This window comes from Chaetodon trifascialis, chromosome 7 (assembly GCF_039877785.1).
Source record: "Chaetodon trifascialis isolate fChaTrf1 chromosome 7, fChaTrf1.hap1, whole genome shotgun sequence".
Taxonomy (NCBI): Eukaryota; Metazoa; Chordata; class Actinopteri; order Chaetodontiformes; family Chaetodontidae; genus Chaetodon; species Chaetodon trifascialis.
Window position 1 is genome coordinate 26,879,696 of NC_092062.1, and position 19,831 is coordinate 26,899,526.

Below are 19,831 nucleotides of genomic sequence, written 5' to 3' on the forward strand. Positions count from 1 at the left end.
TGCAGCGCCGCCGTCACAGTGAGACACCCTATCTCCTGGAGAGTCTATTAGCTGTGCTTAATTAAACAAATGTGATTAGACTGATCCAAACTCACACAACTGAATCCTCGGTAAGGAGTCAGCCATGAGACGCGGCTGCGGAGAGAAAGTCGAGTCACGCATGGCTTGGCTTTATTAATAGCGCCTATTACACACTAACACACACGCCGGCGAGCTGCAGAGTTAACGTGTGAGTAATATCTGCAGGAGTCGTTATTTCAGGTCCACTTCTGAAGTTTGTCAATCACAGTTTAGTGTTAACTGTCAGGAGAAAATGAAGCTCGATGTGTCAGGACAAAGGTGAGGACTAATAACAGATTGATTACTGGTTATTTAGCGTGAGATATGTGGGTGGGATTTAGCTACGGCTGTCAGTTGTAACCAGGTGGAAGGCAACAGGGAAATTCTCACTAACTTGTAAAAGATGAATCACTGACAGAGACAGAGAGATGAGAGAGAAACCAAAGTAACTCCGTGTGCTAATATTTCGGGGGGATTTTAACTCTGAGTCATTTCAATTCACCATAAAGTGTAAACGCTTTCTGTCAAAAAAATATAACTTGCCACTCAGAAGTACTTAGCTGAAGAAACAAGTAGCAGAAAGATGCAGAATCTCTGAAACTCAGTTAAAATGTGAACTTCCTCTGCCCTCTGCGTCTCCTGAATCTGATTGTGCACTCATTACTCAATCACAGGCAACATAGACATCCAGGGCAGTGCTGTTTAAAACAATGGTCTGTCTTTGTCTGAGGGAACTGAGGGGCTCTGATGAGCCACTGCAGGTAATATGGCTCCGATATGTCATTGGGTCAATGCCAATTCAAACTAATGAGGCCTTCATTTGTTTCTTAAAGAGTTCACTGAGTTTGGCTCATTTAAACGATCCATTCAAACTTTCCTCTTTGCATGAAAATAGCTGAGTCCTGTTATTTGTCCACAATATAAACAGGCTTTTGCATGTCATTCAGCTTTCCTCCAGGTTTCTTCAGGTTCTTCTATGATCTACATGCAGTCATTAAAAACTGGACTTTTATTTCATTTTATTTCTCCATTTTGTTTATTCATTTCATTGTTTGGTCATGCATCTCTTGTACAATGACTCTTCACTCAAAGACCTTGCAGTATGTATCCCAGAATAAATTAATTTCAGCCAATTCACTAAACTCCTCCCTCAAACGGTGAATGTCCAATCACAGCTTGGCATCTGTAACTAGGCACACCTGGCCTGTCAGACTTTGGATTTTTCCCTGAAAAATGTAGTACAACATACAAAGAGTATCAAACAGTGTGTTAGTCTGCTCTAGCATAAGATCGGGGTGGGACGTCAGACAGGCAAGCCAGGCAGTTGCTTGGAGCCCCCGGCCACTAGGGGGGCTCACTTCACCTCACTTTGAGCACCACTAATCTATTTTTTCAGTATTCATCTCAAATGTCCCGGAAATTGTGCATTTATGTGTGCAAAAACTAAATTTTTGCAGCATGCACGGGTGGGTTGGGGGCCCCAGGGATTTCTCGCTTGGAGCCCCAAGAGACCCTAGCAACGCCACTGCATAAGATGCTAACATTAGCATGCCCAGCTAACTAGCGTACTACGTACTTAAGCTAAGGTGTTCAAGATCAGCATGTTCACTGTGTGGCAGCAAAGATGATTCAATATCAGAGTTTAAGCTAATGTTCCTTTTGTTTAGGAAGGTTAATGTGTGATGAGCCACTTTTCCCCCAAACACTTTCAGTATAGTACCCTTGAAACCCTTAAACCAACAACAACAAACCAAACATATCATCTAAAAGACTGTACGTGAGCAGAGATTAAGAGCGACTGTTTCTCACCATCGTCACCAAAGGAAATATCGGACAGATTTCATAAAGCCACACATCTTCCAAATAATCTGACACTCAAATTACATTTTGCAGACATTCAAATCAAGAGAAAATTAACTTGATCTATGCTCACTCCATATCTGGAGATCTGAGCGGCAAAATAGTAAAACATTAAATTTGTAGTGCATCCAGCAACAGTCCATTGGTAATGCATTCATGTTAAAAACGCCCATTTCCAGTAATGCGTCATCTTTTGTTACAGAGCGTCTTCGGTTTAGCTAAACTTGCTATATTAGTCACATCACGCTAACCATCTCTGCTATCTCAATCTAGAAATGGCTCTATCTGACTACATGATGAGATTAGAATAGGTGGATAACAGCAACATGCAGAGCATCGTACCAGTTTGCTGACAGGAAGTCGCTGGTAGCCTCAGCTGCAGTGATGATCACGTGATGGTGCGAATGCTGTTTCAGAGGTTTTTGCACCCTGATGAGAATAAATATGTGAAGGGAAACACAGATGGCTCTAAAATGACGAGTCAAAGACATTAATATCTGCTTCATTATCAGTCGAGACCCATACTGGTCAAACTGCAACAAAAGGGACCCCAATGCCAAAGCTGCTTCAGCGGCCTGCACACCTCTCTGACCTGTAAACGTGTCAGATGGGGTACGTTTGCATTCAGATGTGCACATTTTGGCCAAGAAGTTATCAACAGAGAGAAAAAGACTTTTTCCAAAGCTGATGTGACTAATATGACAAACCCCAGACAAAGAATCTAAATATTTAGATCCTGTTAGGTAGAAATATCTGAACACGTGCTGCAGAGATGGAAATCTTTACGTTACTCTGCTGCTTGCTGTCATTTCTGTCAAAACTCAAGCAGATCGACAGATTTCTTCTCCGATGAAGCAAGACGGAGGGATGGAGGATACATTTACGCTACTTTGTTTTGTGTACTATGTCACGGTATCCCACATAATTATATAGGGCAGGTAGGCATGATGTAACCATGGCAACATCTGTAGACACCAGGGCACACCTGTGTCGGAGTTAAAGGAAGCGTGTGTGTGTGTGTGTGTGTGTGTTTGACAGAGTGTGTGGACTGAGCGTCTTTGCAAACACAGTCGAAGTTTCAGCTTCACTGGAGACGTCAAAACACTGAAGCGCGGCATTAAGACTCTGATTCAATTAACTTTAGTCCAAGTAAGAGATACTTTAAAGGCACAGCAGTGTTAAACTGCTGTGTGATGAATGTTAAGTACACAGCTGTTGTTGTTCTGTGTACACTATGTTTGCAGGAGAGGTTTGAATTAACTAATTCTTTCTAATGTATGTTGACGACATAACCGTGGACACAGGGAACACATAGCATTGTTATGCAGCTTCGATTAGAGTCTGCATGGATATAACTGCAGAAATGAATTTTATGAAAATGTGTATTCTTTACGAGAAAGTAGTATAAATAAACACGTTAACTGGAATTTCACGTTGCTTAATCAACCTTGATTTTATACGTTTGCTCCACGTGAGAACATTTTAAGTGCAAAGTTTGCTCACATTATCAGTGTTAACTTTGGTAAAAGTCTCTCTCCAGTTGTTTTCACTAACATGGAGCGTAGAGGCTCCTTGTGTCTATCTTTTAACAGGGCTATATCTGTACTAAACCATTTATCCAGGCCTGCAATGCCATTTTGTAGTGGTGCATCCATCACATCACCATTAAGAATTGGAATGCCTTTAAGCCTCTTATGCACATTTCCCTTTTAGCCACCATGGCTTTTTTGATACCACTGCAACCAGAGGAATCTCTAATTCTGCATACATTTCTTAGCAAAGCTTGGCTAACCTAATTGTGTTCTTAATGTCTGTTGCTGTACAAGTAAGACACAGCAGGTCTGGTGAGTTTAAGACTTTATGGTAATTCATTGTTTGGTGACTAAGTTATGATGACACCTATGCATGAATCGAGAGCGCAATTTAATGCACACTGTTGCAGCTTTTTTAATTCTGTTACCGAAGCTGTGAACAAAGCGTGCTATAACATTGAGCTCCACTGAATGTGACCGGATCAGGTGGAACAAATGCTAAAAATGTAACCGCTGGGCCGATTACCAGATTAAAAACAACAATGTAAGTCAATGTATCAGAGCGCTGGATGTGTGTTCAACCATGTCTGACCCTGAATCAGTGATGAGCGCTGGGTCAGTTCAACCAATTTACACTAATTATCTGTGGCTGTCACCCCAAAACAATGGAGGTCAATGGGATTTTTAGCATTTTTCCGTCAGAGTTTTGATTCAAAATACTCGTAACTGAACAAATTCATTCACCTCTATTGTATTGAGGCAGAGGCGGGAATCTCAGAAACATACATCTCAAAATGTGAGCGACTAAAACCGAAACCATCAAGCTGCTGCAAGAGTTAAAGGGCCACTCCACTTCCATAAAGTTGGGTGACTTATAAGAAGGTGAAAAAACATTAAAAGAATGGTCAAAATGCAGATGCAGCAAAGATTTTTTGATTTTAAGTCTGTAATTTGGGCCAAACTCCATTAATACTTCAACCTACATTTCCCATGATGCAGCTAAGAAGTGTCTTTCATCACACACTTCCTGCCTGGTAGTTGCCTGCGTCTTTAAAACCGTATCCTCCCGTTTGCAACATAGGCTGGCTGTAAAACTCTGTGAAAGTTCATGTTTTGCTTTTGATTTGGGTGAACTGACCCTTTGACACATCCTGAGAGAAATTCAGCTGATTTAAAGAAAGTCTACCAGAAAGTCTGAGCCCAGCCGGGTGATTCGTTTTAGTGCACATGGAGGCACCGCTTCATTCTTTAGTGTGCATGGAAGTGTCCCCAGATCATCCGTCAATCCTGAGACATCTCCATACGCTGCGATGCATCACTTCATTTCTAACAATCACTCACACAGTAAACCTCTAATCCAGCGCGCACTCTGGAGTTGCCTTTGACAGCAGCTTAGCCACCCTGCCATCCAGCATAACACTGCGGGTGTGGAGAAGCCCTCAGGGGTGAGATATCCTCCACCCCCCCTCCACCTCCTCCTCGATTGCCCCTGGTGACAGTGACAGAAGTCTGTAATTGCCACCTCGTCAGACGGCTTCATTAAGACGAGCATTGTGTGCGCAGCTGAACGGCGGTGGATGGGGAAGAGAGGAGCGCGAGCCGAGGAGAGGAGAGAGCCCACAATGCAATTACTGCATCGCCGTGACAGGTGGGGCCTCCAATCCTCTGCGTCGATGGGGCCCTGATGCATGTTGGGGAGCCACGGTGGGCCCGCATCATTTTTCACCCCCTCCCCGTCATTAGTTGGTAATGATTGGATTATTTTGCAGATGAATCGCGGTATATGTCTTTCTCACAAACATTTCCTGACCGTATTAATCAAAACCATCAAGGCAGAGCAGTCAGAGCGAATTAAAAAAACAACACGTCTCGATTAAAAATTGCCGCAATCCTTCATCACTGTGCCGTTAACCCTTGGTGTGTGGCATCTTTTATAAATGTGTCTGACATTATGACAGTCGTTATGAATGATAAAACCCAGATTATTGATAGATTATTCATATCACTTGGAAAGAGCAGAAACACTCACACAGCGACAAAGACACAAACAAAGGACGTCATCACAGCTTTGAGATTTTACTTCATACTGGACAAATCTCTCATTCTCACATTCTGTAGCACACAATTTAATTTCATTAGTTTAATTCAGTGATAACGCTCAGCGCCAGTGCAGGAAGTAGCGTGCCATTCATGCAGCAGGTAGACTCTCAATGGACCATTGTGACCTGCAAGCAAACCACTAATGGCTGCGTGAGCTCTTACAATGCAGGCACGACGGGTTTGAGGGTGTTGATTTTTGTTAATATTTGTTGTCTTTTTATCTTCATTATCTGAAGATGATCTGATTATCGGAAACTCCAGACAGAACCAAGCTGCCAGAAGTCTTTATGCTGGATGCCACGTGTTAAAGAACTTTTGGAGTTTTTGCCGTTTGTAGCAAACACTGATGTTTGCGTCATTTCGCACACCAACAAGTAATTAACTTCATTGATAGAGCACATTTCAAGAGCAGAAACCAAACACAAAGTAATAAAACACTCATACATATGAGTACATTTGGAGAACGTCTGCCCCCAACATTGTCCATCCTGGAGTCACCTTGCTTGAATTATTATAGGAATAAACATAAAACACTTCAAATAATCTGTTTTCTTCTGAATCATCATCAGTGTTATCTGGTGTTTGTTCTGTCATTGGGTTTTCTGACCTGGAGGACGCAGAGTAAAGAGGGCACTGTTTCAAGAAGGAGATGTTGAATATTTGTAATGTGTGATTTTTCAATGCTCTGAGCGCCACAAACTAAATTACATTCACCCGCGCTGTACTGGAATATTGGACAGATATATCAAAACCTGAGCAAATAAAACCCAAACTGTTTGCATGGTTATATTCCCCTGGATATATGTAAGAGAGAAAAAAATATAGGTTTAACTGTAATTTAGGTGAATGACCTCTCAGTGCCTTTTATATGTGGTCATTCTCTTCTAAATCCTAATGTTTTCACCCTGAATTTGCTCTCATTTTGATGAAGAAGAGCTTTTTCTGCCGTGCGATGGGTAATGTGTGAAAGCAGCAGCCTGCCTCGCTCTCGTTCAGTCCACCCCCAGCGAAACACATTCCTTTCATCCATCGAAATTCCACATGATTGAAATTGCCCTCGGTGGAAACATATCATAGCCATCCACGGCTCTTGGACGGCTCCCATTGGGCGGTTCGGTCCATGCCAAGCGTCTGGGTTGGCCGAGAGCCTCCAGGGAGGCCGGGGCTTATGTCTCTATGGGCCAGTAAGCCTAGAGGCCCTGTAGCCCTGGGAAATGTAGCAAATCAGGGGAGCACCTTGGCAATGCTGCCCCCCCCCCCTCCCCTTAGCCTTAGGACTGTCATAGCTAAAAGAAGGCTAATGATGGCCAACTGTGCAGCGAGTGGGTCTGGGGTGTTGGGGAAGCGTGTCTGTAGGTTCATCTGGATTGGCGTCGATAAGGATGTGTGCTCTTCGTCCTCTGCCTATCACTGCCATGCACAGGGTGGGAGCCGAGTGTGACGCGTTTATGTTTCTGTGTGTGTGTGTGTGTGTGTGTGTGTGTGTGTGTGTGTGTGTGTGTGTGTGTGTGTGTGCAGCAGTGGCACAATGATGAGGGCCTGGCAGACCATCTCCAGAATGCCAGCAGTGACTGATGCCACACCAGACATTCCTTTCAGAGGAAACGGCGGCGTGGTCAGCACCATGCCAGCTTCCACAGGCCCTTAGGACACCAGCCCCTCCCCCCCAACCCCCCTCCTTTAAGCAAAGACCACGGCAGTGATGGCACGAGCTTCCAACGGATGTGTGGAACTGTGCAAGCGGGAAAACAAACAAAGTGGGAAGATGTGTTTGGCCTCAACTTTTTCAGCATAATTTTAGTTGTTCTGCACTTTTGTTTTGATTTGACTTTGATTTATATTATATGCAGACGGCAGACTTCAAGGAAGACTCGTAGGCTTGAAGGAAAGTAGTAGATATTTGTCCACTCCAGAAAAGTGTCATCAATCGGGACAATTAGAGTTGAGTTAGAGATGAAATTAAGATTTTCTCAGTCCGCTGATCCAGCCAGGAAACATGGGAGAAGAGAAAGAGATGGATGTGACATGGAACTCAGCTGCATATGTGATATAAAGAGGAAGAAAGTCCACGTGGACAAAGGTGGATGGATGGGCCAAACAAACACAGGACTTTCATCCAGGAGACGGATGTTCATGTCACATGTGAGACTGAAAGTTAATGTTGACTAAGTTTATCAACCAACCAAGTGATTTGGTGCCTAAACTAAAGCAAACTGCAATCGTTTCTCAGTGTCAACCATGTGATGGAGAAGGTCCAGTATGCCTCGATGGAACTCTCCAACGATCATATACACTGTTTTTGGAATCACTGGTAATCGACCTTGTCAGTCGTTCAGGTATGAGGACTATTTCTTGTAGTGATTATGACATATGACAGTGTCAGATGTGACACAAAGTATACTCAGATGCACTCTGGTTTAGACATATTGACACACAGATCAGTATAACCTACCCGACTCTATTAGACTAAGTTTGGTTTGGACCCGGTCCAACTCGGGTTTCACATCAGGTTTCAGTTCCTCAGAACCAAGTGGGTCCACACAGACCTCCAGTGGGACTGTGGAGGTGTTGGGTGAGTGTTTTCTACTTTGTATATTTTCACTTGTGTGAATTTAGACTCAGCGCCATGATGGGACCACACTGAACAGATGTTGTTCCAGTCTGGACCAGTTACTGTTCAGGTGTGATTATGGATTATTTTCCCCTCTGGATCAGTTTATTTTGAACATCCACCGTTTTTCCAACTGGTGGAACTTGGACTATTCACATCACGTGTGAGGGGTAGAAAACTGAAATCAATGAGCAAACAGAACAAGATTTCATCGAAATCCAGTGTTTGGCTGGAACATGTGAAGTCAGCAGCCGTGTCACCTGCAACATTCTTTCCTCTCATATCCTAAAATGTTTAGAGGCTTTAAAGGCTAAGAAGAAGTCTTTACGAAACAGAGCATTAGTTACGGGGTTAGGTTTGGGGGTTAGGGTTAGGGTTACCGTGACTCAGATTCTCTGAATAAAGGTGCATCCCTCTAAGCTGTGGGCCTCCTGATTCCTTCAACCAGTTGCCGATAAAGCAGTTTTTGGGTGATTACCTCGGTCCAACTTATACACAAGGTAAGACCGAGGTGGGGGCCCAGGTAGTGCTCCAAGAGTCAACCAACCAACCAACCAACCAACCAACCAACCAACCAGTGGCATATCTTCATCACTCAGCTACTCAGTCACAGAGTTGCAGGATCCTTCATTCCTGACTTCAGTATTCTGTTAACACACATTAATTATCTACTGTGTTCCAGTTGAGTTCAAGTTAAAATAAGTCCCTAAACATCAGCCTAACCCTATGAACACATGACTTTCTGAACGTAGCAATGAGTGTGTGGTGTGCTGTGACTCATCACAGAGACCGAACACACAAACTGCTCTCGCTCTGTAAACTGTCTGTGGTGTCCACCTGTCTTTACCTCTTTTCCTTTTTGTTTCTCTCATGCAGACTGCAACATGAATTGTCAATGATATGTGCTTTTCTTTATATAGACGTCCATATAAGAGTCATATGCAAACATTTGCATTCCCACGAGATTTGAGGTTTCGCCTTGTGCCAGCTCTCTAATGATCCGCAGCTGTCATTCAATGCCGTGCACTGTAATTACTTAGCTGTTCAAAATGTGCTTTTTCATGACTGTCAAGATTAAAACATTGGTGTAATTTAGGGGAAATCCACTGCTGTACGTGGAATGTCTCGTCTTCTGTTCCTGCTTTAATGATTCACTGAAATACTTTCACCGCTCACCGCAAAAGTCTTGTGACTGCAGTAGATCTGCATTAATATCCGGATGGGACATCAAGAAAACAGGACCGTCAAACTATAAAGTCTGAAGAAAATGCAGCTTTTTCATATTTTCTTCCTTTCATATATTTACGGGCAAAGTAAAATTCCCCTGAAAAAAAGGAAAACAGAGGAGCCACACCGCCGAAGAGATCATGAATTAAGCTGCACTCTTCCTGTCAGACAAGCTCTCGTATCTGAAATTATTTCAGAGGTTAGGAGGGTATTCAATCGCCAGAGCCCCTCGTGCTCCACCAGGGCTTAAGTGATGACACAGAATGATTATAGCACAGTTAAATACCTGGTCTAATGAGCCAATTAGCCCTATTGACATCCATGGCTGTCTCAGAGGTGGAGCGAGTACCACGTACATGCTCCTTAATCAGAACCGATAACACCATTTAGCCTTCAAACGTTAATCCTGACTCCCGGGCTCTCGCTGGAATCTACTGTGATTTCTCAGTGCTCACGCTGAGAAACTTCACGCTTGATTCATTTTCAATTCCACTCTTCCTGCACAGTTGTAACTGCGTTGTGGTTTTACAACCGTTATGACTGGCGACTTTTCATTTATATATCTCTTCTTCTTTTTTTTCTTTTGCACAGGATGTTTCCCTGCTCGATATCTTTTGAAACACTCCCCTTCCTGTGCTCACTTTGATATTTAAACCACAATAAGAAGTCATTTTTAAAATTATTTAAGATGTTTTGAAGACAGTTGAAAACCTTTATCCTCTTATGATTTCCGTTTGATGGTCTACAAAAAACGAAACTGAAAAAGTGGTGACAAGCACTTCAGGTAAATTTGGGGCATTTCATTAAAAACACGTGCCACAACAAAGAGACTGAAAGACAAAGCCTTAGCCGTGGGCACTTGTTGAGTCACAATGGTGTGAATGTTTTGATATTATTCAAGTTACTGTAAATATTATGCATCCTCAGCCTTTCAGCACCGTGAGAATATCTCAGCACATGCATATGAAACCCTTTTCTTTTCTCAGTATTGCATTGTTGCACAGGTTTATTTTAAAAAGTGTGAAAAGAAAATCCGTTTGACTCGAGGCAGAAAAAAACCCTCCTGTGCTGCCTCCCAGCTCTCTTACAGAAGTTTACCTAAAAAGATTTAAATGTCATATTCGAGGAAACGCGCTGGTTTTATATTGAGCGCAGACAGGATGCACGGGCTGAGTGAACGTCAGTTTGATAGGGAATAAATGGAACATCTTCTGTGTCTTTGTGGTTGAAGGGAAGCGAGAAAAGAAGAACAACTGAGGTGAAAGGCTGCTGCCTATCTGCTCATCTTCACTTCTGAGTAAGAAACATCAAGGTCAGTTACGCAAACACGCGAATGTCCTATCACACATGCACGCACAAATCAAACCAGACAACGGATGCGCTTTTTACTCACCAACATGTGCACGCAAGGGTGTACTAACCTGACAGATACACACTCACACAGTCAATTCCCGCTGCCTCCAAATGAAAAACACACCTGTATTAACAGGACTCTGGAGAAACACACACACACACACACACACACACACACACACACACACACACACACACGCACACACACAATACAACACACTTAATTTTACATCATCCCATACACTGTATCTCTCACACACACTCACATCTGAACTTCTTAACTTGTGAGGACCTTCGCTAACATACTGCATACCCTCGCCCTAAACTTAAATCTCAAAGAGTCTGTTGACCGTCCACACTGTCCTCACTGTCCTCACTTTACAATGAAGTGCTCAAAAATATCCGCACTTTTAAAAAAAATGTCCTCATTTTTCAAAAAAGTATTCACTGTTTAAAAATCTGCTCTTTCCACAAAAGTCTCAACCTTTCAGAAACAGGCTCGCTCTCTGAAAGTGCCCCCCCTTTTCAAAATGTCCCCATTTTTCAAAATTGTCCACACATTTCCAAAAATGTTCTCACATTTCAAAAATCTCCTATCATTTAAAAATGCCCACACTTAAAAAAAAAGGTCTTCAGTTGTCAAACATGTCCTCACTTTCCAAAGTCTAAACCCCAACGTGGTCCTCACAAGGATAGGACTACACACACACACACACACACACGCCTGAACATATAGAGGTGTTATCTTCTAAAAATCACGGCGAGTCTCTCCGGTCTCAATCGGTTTGTCAGTAAATCTGGTGTCCAGATGGTGAAGGAGGGAGACATCAGACTGTCATCCCTAAAGAAGCAGATCCACAGAGCTGCGTAGCCGCCATGAATCTCTTATCTGCCGTCGTCCCTGTGGACCGGCAGAAGTGTCTACCGGGCCACGTCTGCCTGCGTCTCCAAGTGGCCACTGGGGAGGGCCAATTAGCAGTTCCCATGGAGAGGCGCTGAGGCCCTAATAAGAGATGGAGGGAGAAGGAGAATCAATTAAACCTGCGCTGACCCCCAGAAACAACACGGGAGGCTCCGTCTCCACAGAACCCCTGAAAGGAGACAGCAGTGAGGCTGAATTTTAACTCCCGTCCTGCTGAATCTGACAACGTTGGCCCGAATTCAGAAGTCAGCATGAAAGAGTCCGTTTGGGGGAAAATAGAAAGAAAGATCGTGTGATGGAGGGAAGACGGTGCCAGAAGGAAATGTACCGAAACAGTGGAGAGTGAAGGTGTGACAGTACCACCCAGCTAATGTGGAGAAAAAAGATGGAAACACAGTTCTGTGGTTTCAGGAGGATTTCTTAAGAAAACACATCAGCTCCTTTTCAGGAAACGACAGGAAACGTGAAATAAAGCATCACCAAAGAGTTCCAGACATTTTTTCAGTTTCTCAAACAGATGAAGAAATATGTCCTCACTTTTCTGAAAACGTCCTGATTTGCAGTGTCCAAACATGGAGTTCACGCTTCAAAACTCATGCTTTATGTGAGCCTTTATTGGTTTATCGGGGCATATTCTGCTATCATGAGATGTCACAGGTGAAGGAACCGAGTCTGACACTGTTTACGTCTCATAACATTGATGGAATTTGAAATATCCCACTTTTCAGACAGTTATCTGCTCCAGACAAGCTGCAAGGGGAAGCTTTTGTTTGTTAGAAACAGAAACATTCGACAGAGGGAAGTTGACGTGCAAAGGAAAACTTGTAGCCATGCAGTGCATTGTGGGTAGCTTCCTCTCATTTATGTTTTGGGAGTCGTCAACAAAGATCCGACGGAGGCACCTCAGGAGGGAGGAGAGGATAATGAAAAGTTTGATTATCTGAGTTGCACTCTGTTTTCAACAATAATTCAAACCAGAAATTAAATTCTGCATACAGTTCTCTTAATTTGACTTTAATTAAACAATACTCCATAAATAGCACTTTCAATGACCAAATGTTCCCATGTAGCCAAGCAGTAGGTCCCCAGCCATTAAGACTGATATACAGTTGGTCTCCGGGGGGCAGGCTGGAGTCTGATTTGCAGGAATGACAGCTGATGACTTCAAAAAGTTAATTAACTTTTCAATTAGGGCCGCATCTGACACTGCAGTTGCGTCTGCTATACAGCAACTACACTGCTGCTCGGGGAGAGAAAGACTCGTGTGGTAGATTGATGCACTTCAGTGTCTTTGAGCACTTGTAATGTGAGTATGTGGCATTAAAGTGATTGTACTGTGTATTTGTTTTAATTTTGCTCTTAGATAGTTGCTATTATTGTGATTTGTTCAGCGTGGACTAAGATCCTGCTCAATCACATTTTACTTCGTCTGGGACTTTTGGAAGACATGAATCTTATTCACCCTTGCTGCAGTAATTTTCAACATTTGAACATGCATGCGCGATATTTAACTATGTTTCACTTACCTTTGCCATGTTGGCAAAATATTGCACTTGCAAATTTAGCAAAACTGCTAATTTGGTTTTGAATGAAGCGCCTTCTTCATCTGTTTCTTCTTTTCTTATTATTATCTATAAGTGAGCATTGTTGTCACCAACTTGCCAATGTTTTCTTCTGTTTGGCAAAAAATACACACCTGTTTGACAGGTGTGAACATGATTGAAGTATAGTAAATAAGAAACAGACTCTTACTCACTATCAAAGCAAAATTTCTTAAAGAAGCAACATTATCTTTATTACTTTATTTTAACCTCCTTATGTAGCATTTATAAGCCGTATATAAACACTTAATAACTTGTTTTTAACACATTATAAGTTGAGACATGAGGGTGAATCCTACTCGTTCACGTGTTTGTTAAAGTGTTCAGACCTCACGACGACATGCCAAAGGTTCGTTCTCGACCTCCCAAATCGCAGTTTGTCAAAAATAAAAGAAAAATTTCAGCTGCATCTCATACTCTTCATCAGTGGATGGAGTCTGATGTCTGACGCATTAATAAATAAAAACTGCTTAATTAATAAATATGATAAATATTTTATAGAATTTTAAATGATTGTGACGGCATTATAGTGTGTCCTCTTTGTAATTGTCTGGACTTACAAATAATAAAGGTGGGGGGGGCATCAAAGCTCTGCATCATACTCGCTCCATATCCTCCATGTAGAGGAGAAACAACCATTTATGCATCCATCTGGATATTAGATCAAATATCTTCACCATTTGCTTACAGCCTGTCTCTTCTTGAATGCAGTGTGTTCAGTTAGCACGTGATGCCGCAATTTTGGTCTAATATTAAGGCATGTGCCAGGCTCTAATTGAAGTGGCTGGGTGGCTGTGTGCAGTGACGTGGGGACAATGTGCTAGCGTGGCGCTACTCATTAGCCCGACAGTGCCTTACACCTGGGGTTCATTCAGAGCACGGGTCAGAGGGCACGGGAATTTGTACGATAATTATTGACAAGCAGATGTTATAAAATCATTTATGGTAATGCAATCATAATAAATGGGCTTTGTGTAGCCGGGCAGATGAGCGGAGGGGGAGAAAGTTTAGGCGAGAAGGAGAGAAAGGAGGGAAATTTACACCAAGCTGCTGGAGTGATTGCATTAAAGCTTATGTAGATGATGGGAAAATGTATGGAGTGAAGAGCACCTGCATGTAGAGCGCGCACACACACACACAAACACACACACATTCACAGATTCAGACATTTTAATTGTAAAGAATCAGAGATAAAGCAGCTTTAACGTTGTTGTCTTTGTTGTCTGTAAATTCAGACGTCAAAATTTGAAAAATCAGCGACTATCAGTCACATTTAGCTCTATAATTATTCTGCATGGGAACCTGGTGCGATGCTGTTTCACAAAAATAGCATTTTCCTTATGTCTGCGCACGAACAGCCAGACTTTAAATGTGTGTTTAGGTATTTTGCTGCATGTCTAGCTGCTTTTGATCACAACGCAGCCATTTAATTATAAAAATAACCTCTATCCCCAGCGCAAGGAGGCTCCTCACAAATAAAATATTAGGAACTAAAAGGGGGGGAAAAGCTAGGTGTCTTTACATATATTGTCATTTGCTATAAGACACCCTATCTGTCTCTCGAAATGTGTCAGGAATTACCGCCAATTCCAAAAACATGCATTAGCCCCCACCTTAGGTGCAATAGTTCTTTTTACAGCGGGCAAATATCGCAGCGAAACACGGCTGTGCGAGGCAGCTAACCTGGCAGCTGGCGGAGAATAACCCTGCACAGGAAGAAAGCAACCATGTTATCATGCACACACATGTGGCCTGGGTAAAGATTAAGCCGTATTCATCCCTGGCTGCTTCGCTCTCTCCTGCCTCAGTCCATCACAAGATATGGCAGCCGTTCAGCCAGGAAGCCAGGAGAGGTGCCACGGATTTCACGGCGTTCCCAAATCAGGCCGTCTGGAGACTCGGGCGAGGTGCTCCACCGCTCCGCAACTCGCCTCAGCTTTCCCACAGATCATAAGCTCTGTACTGATGCCGGGGGTTTGGAATTTTGTTGGATGGGAGTGTTGGTGCTAACAGAGGCTCCCCTCCACCCAACCTAACACACACACACTCTCAATACAATCCCCTGTTGTGTGCATGGAATTGGGAATCATCTGCTGATTCATGATTTCTGAAGACTATTGTTCGACAGCGTGTTAATATTTTCTGGAGTTTTTTTGAGGGGAGTGGATTTACTTGAATGAAAGACAGAGTGTAAGAAAGAAAATGATCATTTAGCATGGAGAAGTGAGGGATCATTGCATGTCCCTGCTGACATGTACATTATCACTGAATGGGGCCGGGGGCTCAGAGTGCTGTTGGCCTTGACTTGGGAGAGAGGCTTACACCCCGAGAGCTACTTAGGGGCCTCTCGGTGCTAAGCCGCTAATAATTCCTGCAGTTCCCTTAAAAAAGGAGGAACACAAAGGGGAAACAAAGTGATGAATGCAGGGTGTATGGTAATACATCAGGCCGCGTTCTCCGCAAACTGGAGGCTTTCACAGCGTCGCTGAAAGTGCTGGGACAGCAGGACGGGTCACCATTAATAACAATAAAAACCATATTCAGCAGCAGTTTGCTGAACAAGGTACAAGTGCTGCAAAACAGGAAGGAAAAAACAGAGATCAACAAGCAAAAGTAAGACTTGTTATCAGATTCTTTCATTTTGAGAAGCTGGAACTTGAGAGTATTTCTCAGTTTTCTCTGGAAAATAATAATTATTTTATAAATGTTGATTAATTTTCTGACCATCAGCTAATTGATTAATCTGCTAATTATCTGAGCCATAATCAAGCCTGTATTAACAGCAGTTAATTGTCTGTTATTATAGCTAAATGCATTTTTGCTATTGTTCTGATTTCATTCTCTGATTCTCCAAAAGACAAATCACGTCGATAAAAGCATTTTTAAGGAGCCAAAATCAGGAGATGAAGATGTTTAAATTTTGAATAGGCTGTTTTATGTTTTCATGTGTTCATCATACAGACGTGCACACATGCTCAGAGTGAGGGAGCATTGGTGCAACTCACTGAAATTCTGCTCATCTGCAGCAGCTGTGAGGTGATAAAATCATCTTCCTCCTTTGTCATTTGAGATGCGCTCCTCACTGAGGGTGTCTGTCACAAAAAGTGGAGACTGGTTTGCACTTTGCGCAGTAATCGCAGGCTGCTGAAGTAAAAGAAATAAAATTTATTGGTAGGAATTGATGGCATGAACTTCAGCGATAGAGTCTCATTGTGTGGTCTAAACTTTTTAATGGAACCGAATGAAAACAAAAGGCGCTCTGCGTCGCCTTGAGAGAGCTTAGAAGTGATGCCAAAGGAGCCAGGTAATCACGGTGGTGTATCCAGGCATAAACGATTAGCTTACCCATCTGAATATTCAAGGTGATGCCCGAGCCATTTGTGTTGTGCTTTCTACATCCTCGCTTCAGCACACACGGATGAGGGGGGCCGCGGCGCAGAATCCAAAGTGGTTTCCCTGTGTCAGTAATTTTTTATTTTCGAAAAGCCACTGGTGCAGTGTATTAGTCATAATTTATGTTTATCATCGCTTGTACCCCGACTGACTTCAACAAACCGTTTAACACTCCAAGCATATGTGCATATGGCTGCTTTAATAGCTATTCTGCATGGAGGAGCACTTTAAAGACTCTAAATCATTTCTTTGGACAAACACTAATGAATTATGTCACCACAAGTGCAATGCAAAAGTGCAGGGGAACCAGTGGTAATTATTGGGAGGCTTGGAGATTTTAATGATGAGGAGTGGGCTCCTTTAAAGTGTAACTAACAGGAATCAGAGGGAAGGCAACGATGGGACGCGTCAGTCAGAAAGAGGATGGACAAGACGACTGTTTCACCCTGAAAGAAGTGAAAATTTCTCTGAAAACCCTTAAAGGAGACATCTCGACTCATGACTTAACAAAGTCCTTGTTTGTTTAGATTTCAGGCTGATGTCATGCATTTTAAACAGTGACATGTAAGGTTTTGTGTTTCTCTGACATTAAAAAAGTGGCGCCAGAAAAACACAAAAATACCGAGTTGAAGCCGCTTGGTTCCTCGTCATGAATTAATCAAATGTTTTGTTTGCTCCCTGCAAGCTTCAAGGCCTCGTGTCTCAGGATGAACAATAGTTTAAGCATCCTCTTGTATGTAGTCTATTCATAAATGATTACCTTTGCTCCGGTCTGGAGCTCACTTGTGCCCTCTGTTACACAAATAAACAACAAACTTTTTGGATTCACCTTTTAAATGTGAGAAGAGACAAAACTCCACCGCAGACATGTTAATATGTTATTGAGAAGAGTTCTGTTTGTGTATGTGGACACGTTTAGGCGTCCTCTTTCGCCTGTCTGGAAAAAGTTGCTTGTTTATCAACTTAATGCATTAAATTCTAATAAAATTTAAACTCATTATTTTTTTATCATATTTATAGACGTTTTTTGAAGTTTGTTCATGAAGCCGGTGACAGCTCTGAAGACTCCTCTCGCCACACCATGTCTATTTACATCTGAATACATAAGCAGGACCATTATGAATGTCCTGAAATCAGATTTATTCCAGTAAAAATATCCTCATTCCAAATCATTAAAAAACGGCAACAAGCTGTGTGCTTTTTTTTTTTTTTTCACACAAAAAATAGCTGAAATATGGCATGTGAGAAATGTGCAAGGTGGCCGTCTTACAGAAGGTGTAGAGGTGGGATAAATTTAATTACAGCTTCAAATATTCATTTGGCAAATATATCAAGGTTGGAAACACAGGCCCAGAAATGGCAAGCCAGCCTGGCAGGCGCTCACAATAGCGGATGGCAAATGACAGTAATCCATGAAAAGAGACCAGACATTTATAGAATTTATAAGGAAGGACTCGCCATCCCAGATCTCTGATGTTTGTGGGATTTGCTCACTGGCATGTTAAACGTGGGGAAATATATATAATAATCCCAACCTGTTTTTCTTTCCACCACCTTAGTTGCTAAATTTTCAAATTGATTTAGGCTCATTATTGAGCCACATTTTGCAACAACTTACCTGACTCTTTTCTTTCATGAGAAAATGAAGTTATCCACACGTTCATGGTGTTTGAATGTCACTGTGTTCCTTTGAGGAGAGAATATTTTGAGTTAAATGTGCAAAACTCAGAGTGTAAATTACAGTTTTAGACTCACTGCTCCTCAGTGTAATGAACACAGAAGCGCACTTTCACAGAGCGGTTCGTCATTTGAGCGAAGGCAGAGCCGCCGAGGCCTCAGATGGTCACTCGGCACAGTCGCGGCAGCAGGAAATGCAACACGTGATCCTCGCCGCTCTGATCTAACACGCCTGCTGCCTCGTCTCCAGCTGTGCAGCGAGTTGTAGCGGCGACACCAGCGAGACACCAGGCACAGGTGAAGGCACACCGAGGCACTTCCTCTTCCTGTGACAGCGAGTGAAGGCGGCCTACTTTGCGTCTGTTATCGCGCTTTGCCCTGCAAAGGGTTGATTTAATCAGCAGTTTGGGGGGGGTTAAGGAGGGAGAGAGCCTACCTTACCTTCCCAAGCCTGGAACTGGAGGAGAGCACGGGGGCGGGTAGTGGTTCTCTAAAGACCACACAGTCGCAGAAAGTCCCGACGCTGATGCCAAACAGCTCCCCAAAACCGTCCCCTCCTCCCACCGACAGCCAGATTATTGTAGATCAAACCTCACCCTCCTCCCTTCCACCTCCAGGGGGCTCCCTCCACGGCGCTGCTGTGGCCCCGGGCAGGAATCACTCTCAGGGGAACACCGGGCGTCAGCTGGTAGTCAGGCGCTGATTTGGATCAGCTCTCGTAACAATCGAATGCAGAACAGTTCAGTCAACATGGAAAGTGACACTGACCTATATTACCAAAGCCACAAGCCGTCTTCAGTTCACCTTTTCCTGCTTGTGTCACACGCGATCAGATGATGGCTCACAGAGGCTGCAGCTCTCATAGATTTGATGTTTTTTGGTTACTTGTGTCTACTACGTCTTCCCTGGGAAAACTGTCACACAGCAGGTTGTGTGTTTTTGTGTGTTGTGGTGAAGAAGAAGAAGAAGTGGGTTATCCCGAGTTCTCCCAAGAACCGATGTTCAGGTTCAGGGTGGATGGATGAGTCAACAAACCATTGGAGACTGTTGTCCATTTCCCTTTCAAATCAACAGTTTTGACCATCAACCATGATTGTTCCCTAACCGTGTGTTAACCATGTGTTTATGACTGTGATGCTCGCCTAAACCTGGCATTTTGACCCAAACCAGGATCTAAAGCTAAACCCACATCGCATCCAAATGTTAACAATAACACTGCCACATGTTCCAGGTTTTTATGGTGCTCTCAAACCAACAAGGATGAGATAATCCACATCAGGAGGTGGCCCAGGATGGATGGATGGCTCAAACACAGGAAACCGTGGTTTGAAATCAACAGTCATCTTTGATTATTTTAAGGAAGGAACCCAAAACGTAATCTTTTCTAAAACCTAATGTTTTGGTGTCAAAATCTGAAAAATAGCCAAAACAAAAGTAAGCTACATTTTGAAAGTAAAACCCAACGTTGCAAATTTATTACTGCTAACAATCACGG